This window comes from Maylandia zebra, unplaced genomic scaffold (assembly GCF_041146795.1).
Source record: "Maylandia zebra isolate NMK-2024a unplaced genomic scaffold, Mzebra_GT3a scaffold09, whole genome shotgun sequence".
Lineage (NCBI taxonomy): Eukaryota > Metazoa > Chordata > Actinopteri > Cichliformes > Cichlidae > Maylandia > Maylandia zebra.
In genome coordinates, this window is record NW_027490039.1 from 126,739 (window position 1) to 132,738 (window position 6,000).

A 6,000-nucleotide genomic window follows, 5' to 3' on the forward strand; every position below is an offset into this window, starting at 1 on the left:
GATGCAGACTCTTGGTGGGGTCCTAGTTTGAAGATGCAGACTGTTGGTGAGGTCCTAGTTTGAAGATGCAGGCTGTTGGTGAGGTCCTAGTTTGAAGGAGGAGACTGTTGGTGAGGTCCTAGTTTGAAGATGCAGACTGTTGGTGGGGGCCTAGTTTGAAGATGCAGGCTGTTGGGGCTGTCCTACACTGAAGGAGGAGACTGTTCCAAAGTTTAGGTGCAGCTGTACAAGAATGCCTGATCTCCTCTCTGCTTTATTCGGCTTCTTGGTGCAGACCGAAGCATCTGGTCATTTGACGTCAGTGTGCCGCAAACCCTATCAGTGATGTAAAAACCATCAAATCAATTCTAACAGACACTGGGAAGCCAAAATGTGAGACTGCTTGCGTGTGCCTCTCCAGAGTCAAGCTAAATACTTAGTACTTGCTCATCTATGTGCATGCTGCTAATTAAACGGTGCTTCTCACAACATTTGAAAGGTGATTTCTTTTCTACTATTTCCTTTCAACTGTCCTGTTTTCCTTGTTCACATACCCCAATTTCTCTGTTTGCTCGTAGAAGTGCCTCTGACCAAAAGAAACAAATGAAGGCCTGTCTATCTCGGGAATGTAAAGCACAACTATTCAAAATAAATATTACTACTGAGGTTTTTTTTGGTAGCTTTTCCAAAATCACCATAAACCACAAAATGCTTAGAATTACATTTTTAAATGCATGTAAAGAAAACAACCTACTACTAGGAAAGGTGTAGGCTTTAACCAGGGTTAACTATCTTATCTATGAATAAATGAGCTTATCTTTCATTAAAACATTACTCCTATCATAAGCAGGTATGCAGATCTCATCACATAAAGTCTAATTTCTTGGCCCACTGTCCCAGGGATGTTGGAGGGCTCCTTTGGTATTCTTTTTTTGCCTCTTACAACATTGCCATCATTCTCCCCAGTTCACTTCCAGGTAAAGCTTTTTCCTTACATGCCGTCAAATTTAAGATAAAAAGATGTTATGTTTAGGTCAGTTTTGCCACTGTAAACGTTTCTGCTGTCTCTCCAAACAGCAAAACCTTTTCAAAGGTGCACTCAAAACTAACCTAATAATGGCCTTTCTATTTTAAAGTGTGACAGTCATCATGTAAAATCTACAAAAGAATTATGATTAGCAGAGATGTGTCCTCACTAACCTTTTTAAAAGGAACAATTTGAATCTTAGGGTGAGCTGAGAGTTATGCATGAGGAGTTACAGCATTCTCATCTCTGCCTGGTGTGGTGCTGCAAACATATAAATGTGAATTTATTGTAGCACACACTTTCTCCTGCAGAGGGCAGAAGATGCTCATAAAAGAAAAGCACTTTAGCAGCAGACCCATGAACCTTTCTCAAAGTATTGAACAGACAGTGTTGGGAAGGTTACTTTTAAAATGTATTCTACTACAGATTACAGATTACATGCCCCAAAATGTATTTTGTAACGTATTCTGTTACATTACTCAATGAGAGTCACGTATTCTGGATACTTTGGATTACTTAATATATTATCATGCTTTTTACAACTACATGAATGTACTATTGCTGTGATTTATTACTGAAGTTTACTCTCCATACCAACACCAACTAGATGTTTAAATCTTAATATAAATGAGCAACAGTAGGTGGACATTGTGTGATTCTTACTCTGATCTGAATAAGTACGCGGGACCACTGTGTGCGGTAAGACCATCTCTTTACTCACTGTATTACCATCTCCCGGCATGCATTGCCAGTGCGTAACACGTAATTACACAATCAAACAATGAACACATACAGCCCATACAACAAATGTACCAGAGACAAATATGAATACACCACATCTCCCCTTTTAAACAAAAACAGAATATTACTTTTCTCAGGACAGAACTTTCTACCAGCCTACCTTTTGATTCTTTTTTTTCTCTTTTTCAAAGCCATACAAGAACATCTGGCAAACAATCTGCATTACATTTTTAACCTTTTGTTTTTGTTTTCTTGTTCTTTTCTTTTCTTAACAACTCTTTTTAGATTTATTTTACTGTGCTCTACAAAACCATTATAACACAGTTATATAACAACAACCTTTTTTTTCTCTCTTTTTTTTTTTTTTTTTTTTTTTTTTTTTGGCCTGTCCCGTTTGGCTCTTTTGCATCAGAATTGTTGTCTACAGGCAAAGAAAGATGCCCAACGGATTTACTTTACCAAACTGACCATCCCAGCCTTGCCGTAATGGTCCATTTGATTCACCTTTTATTGTTTATTTTATTTTCACTTAATGAATACGGGACAGACTTGACTGGGGGAAAGAAGGGGAGAAAGAAAGAGGGAAAGAGAAACAGCTGAGAAGAGGGACGGGGGAGAAGGGCAAAAGACAAAAACCAACAGAACGGGCAGAGAAAAAAAATGCATATATCAATCACCTGGATCACCTGCTGAGAAAGAAAAAAGAAAGCAAGCAGAAGAGAACAAGAGTAATAGAATAAACAACATCACAATGATATATGGGAATATGACAGTAAATACTAAATATTAAACATTATTGTGCAGCACATAAGATCAACAGAACACAGTGTGCTTTGAGGTAGGAGCCAAAAAGGGTGTAGTTTGTGGGTGTGATCACCCGTGTGTACACCTGTGAGCATGGACGCGCTTGTTTCTTGTTTTTTTAAAAGGTTCCTTCATGTAATAATCTGCTAGAGGGTGTGGGGGGGCCACAGCCCCGTCCTCCAGGGCATGAAGCAGGTATGGAGGAGATCAAAACTCCAGACATCCAGAGGCCCCCAGAACACAAGAGACCAAGGAAGACCAACAGAGGGGCAGCTGTGCCACTGTCCCAGAAAGAGCTGAGGAGAGTCCCAGATGAGGGCTCACTCAGCAGCCGCGGAGCAGAAGCCAGGGGGCTCTCTCTTACAGATCTAACTTTTTAGGTTTAACTATTGGCCTCCCTGACTTGGTTCTGACATCAGTGTTAACAGGTGTAGCAGGGATCACACTGGGTGTTTGAGGCTTCTGCAACACAGGCACATTAGCAGGTTCATGCACTGGTGAACTTAAAGGAATCAAATGCACGCGATTACGCCTCACAGTCCCTTGTGGTAACTCCACTGTGCATGATCAGGGTGTAGAGTGATTTTGGATAACAGTGCCTGTAGTTTTGACATCAGTCACCCAAACTCGCTCTCCTGGGGACAGGCTGCATAAAGGTTTTGCGCGGTGGCGCCTGTTGAAGTTTGCCACGTCCATCATCCTCTTCTCCCTTTCCTTTTGAGCGAGCAGTGCGTCGTCCGGCAGTGTGGGCTCCAGCTGCGATGGAAGCATCGGCAGTGTGGTTCGCAGACGTCTGCCCATTAAAAGCTCTGCAGGGCTGTATCCGGACTGCAGTGGTGTAGCTCTATAGGCAAGAAGAGCTAGATAAGGATCAGCTGCTTTTTTCAGAAGATTTTTTACAGTCTGCACAGCACGTTCTGCTTCTCCATTACTTTGTGGAAACTTGGGGCTGCTTGTGATGTGTTTAAAGCCGTATGCTGCTGCAAAGTCTGTAAAGATTTGACCTGAATACTGCGGCCCATTATCAGACATGAGGACCTCTGGGATGCCGTGACGGGCAAAGAAAGATTTCAGGTGAGTAATGACATCGTTTGATTTTGTCCTGTTTAACAAAGCAATCTCAACAAATCTAGAGTGATAGTCAACAGCGAGAAGGTAAGTTTTCCCTCCCAGCTCGAAAAGATCTGTGCCCACTGTCAGCCATGGGCAGGCAGGGTATTCTGTTGGCATGAGTGGCTCACTGTTATTGTGTCTTTCTTGAATACACGTTTTGCACTTGAGCAGCATCTCAGAGATTTGTTGACTCAGCCCGGGCCCCACACTGTTTGGCGTGCATGAGCTTTACATTTTACAACACCTCGGTGTCCTTCGTGTAGTTTTTCCAGCACCTCGTTTCTCATCGCTGAAGGAATGACAAGCCGTGTGTCTTTTAACAAAAGGCCGTCTTCAACAGTGAGCGTGGCTCGGTCAGGCCAGTAATTTCGCAGTAAAGGCTCTTGTTTTGCATGTTCTGGCCAGCCTTCGGTGCACATGTCCATGACGCGAGCAAACACACTGTCGTTTTTCAGTTGTTCCTTCAGTGTTTGCATATATGATGAACTGACAGGCATGTTTGCTACAATACTGTCGACATATATGTCTGTGCTTTCCATCAGCTCTTTGTCTGACAGGTTCATTGGTTTTTTCAGAGGTGAGCGGGACAAAGTATCTGCTGTCCAGAGCGATTTCCCTGGGGCGTACTGCACAGTTTACGAGTAACGCATGAGTCTCATTCTGAATCGCTGGATCCTGGGTGGCAAGAGATCCAGAGCTTGTCCTCCCAGTAAGGAAACGAGAGGTTTGTGGTCCGTTTCAAGACAAAAATGTTTACCAATCAGGAAATCATGAAAACGCTCACACGCCCATGTAGACGCCAGTGCCTCTTTTTCCACTTGTGCGTATCGTTGTTCTGCAAGAGAAAGGAACCTCGACGAATACGCCACTGGTCGCCATCCTTCTTCCCACAGCTGCAAAAGAACACCTCCGAGACCATAGGATGAAGCATCTGCTGATACTTTAATGTCTCTGTTGGGGTCATACATTGCAAGCACTTGGGGTGAGGTCAGGGCATCTCGTAATGTTTTGAAAGCTCTCGCTTGGTCAGTTCCCCAATACCATGCGTTCTTTTTGGAAAGAAGATCTCGCAGGGCTTTGTCTTTTTCGGCTAAATGGGGGGAGAACTTGCCCACTTGATTCACCATGCCCAGAAAACTGCGCAACTCTGACACATTAGTTGGCTCTGTCATTTCTGTAATCGCCTCCGCTTTCTTTGGGTCGGGACTGATTCCTGTATCCGCTATGATGTAGGGCTGAACGATTATGGAAAATAATCTAATTGCGATTTTTTGCCCCAATATTGCGATTGCGATGCGATATGCGATTATTTTTTAAGGTATTTGTCTTCTGTATTATTAAACAAAGACAAGCAATACATCATATAGTATGGCCAATACTATATTACATTAATTTTAAACTGTTCTTTCCTGGAAGACAGACCTCTGTTATGATGACATGAGGTGATGCATGAATTGATGACTGACATTTTTATTTAACTTCTTCAATCACAACAGTATATTTGAACATACACAATAGTTTATTTTTAGCTTACAAACATCTGAGCATAAAGTGCTGACAAGGAACCCTGGTGTAAACATTAAAATGAAAGTCAGTACAATGTGCAGATTGCAGAAATATACATAAAAAAAATCAGTGGCTTTACCACACTCAGTTTTTCGACATCTGTGAACTACTAGACAGTCATTCAATTAAAAAATAATATTAAATAAATAAAACTAATAAATAAAAAATACACACATCTTACTGATCTCTGCAGTCAGTAACATTACACATAAAGTGCAAACATAATAGCAATTGTATAAACACACACACAAACACGCCTTTAAAGTTTAAAGGCGTGAAATTGGACGGTCTAGTTCTGATTAGCGTCACCGCTGTCTCGGTGGAGTTTAATAAACTCGGCCGTCTGCTTCTTGCTATCTAAAATATAACCAGACACTGGTGTAAATTCTCGACTGTCTCATACTTCTGTTTAATAAGTTTTCTGTTTGACGTTTAGTCAGCTGTGTGAAAACCAAGGAGGAACCCACCCAGGGGATTAATAAAGTTTTATTTTATCTAATCTAATAACTTTAATCTCAGCCAAATCGATTTACTCACGAACAAACAAAACACTGAAAAAAGCCCAACAATAACATTTTTAGGTTGTCTAAGTGACTTATATATCACGTTTAACCCGAGCAGCGAAACTCCGCGGTGATCTGAAAATGATGTGCCGGGAGTTGTGCCGTTCTCGGCCGCATCAGTAACCCTCGAGCTCCCGGCTAGCTGTCGAGCTGGTGGGTAGCAGACGTCTCTGAAAACGTCGAAGCACTTTTGCAAATATGGGATAT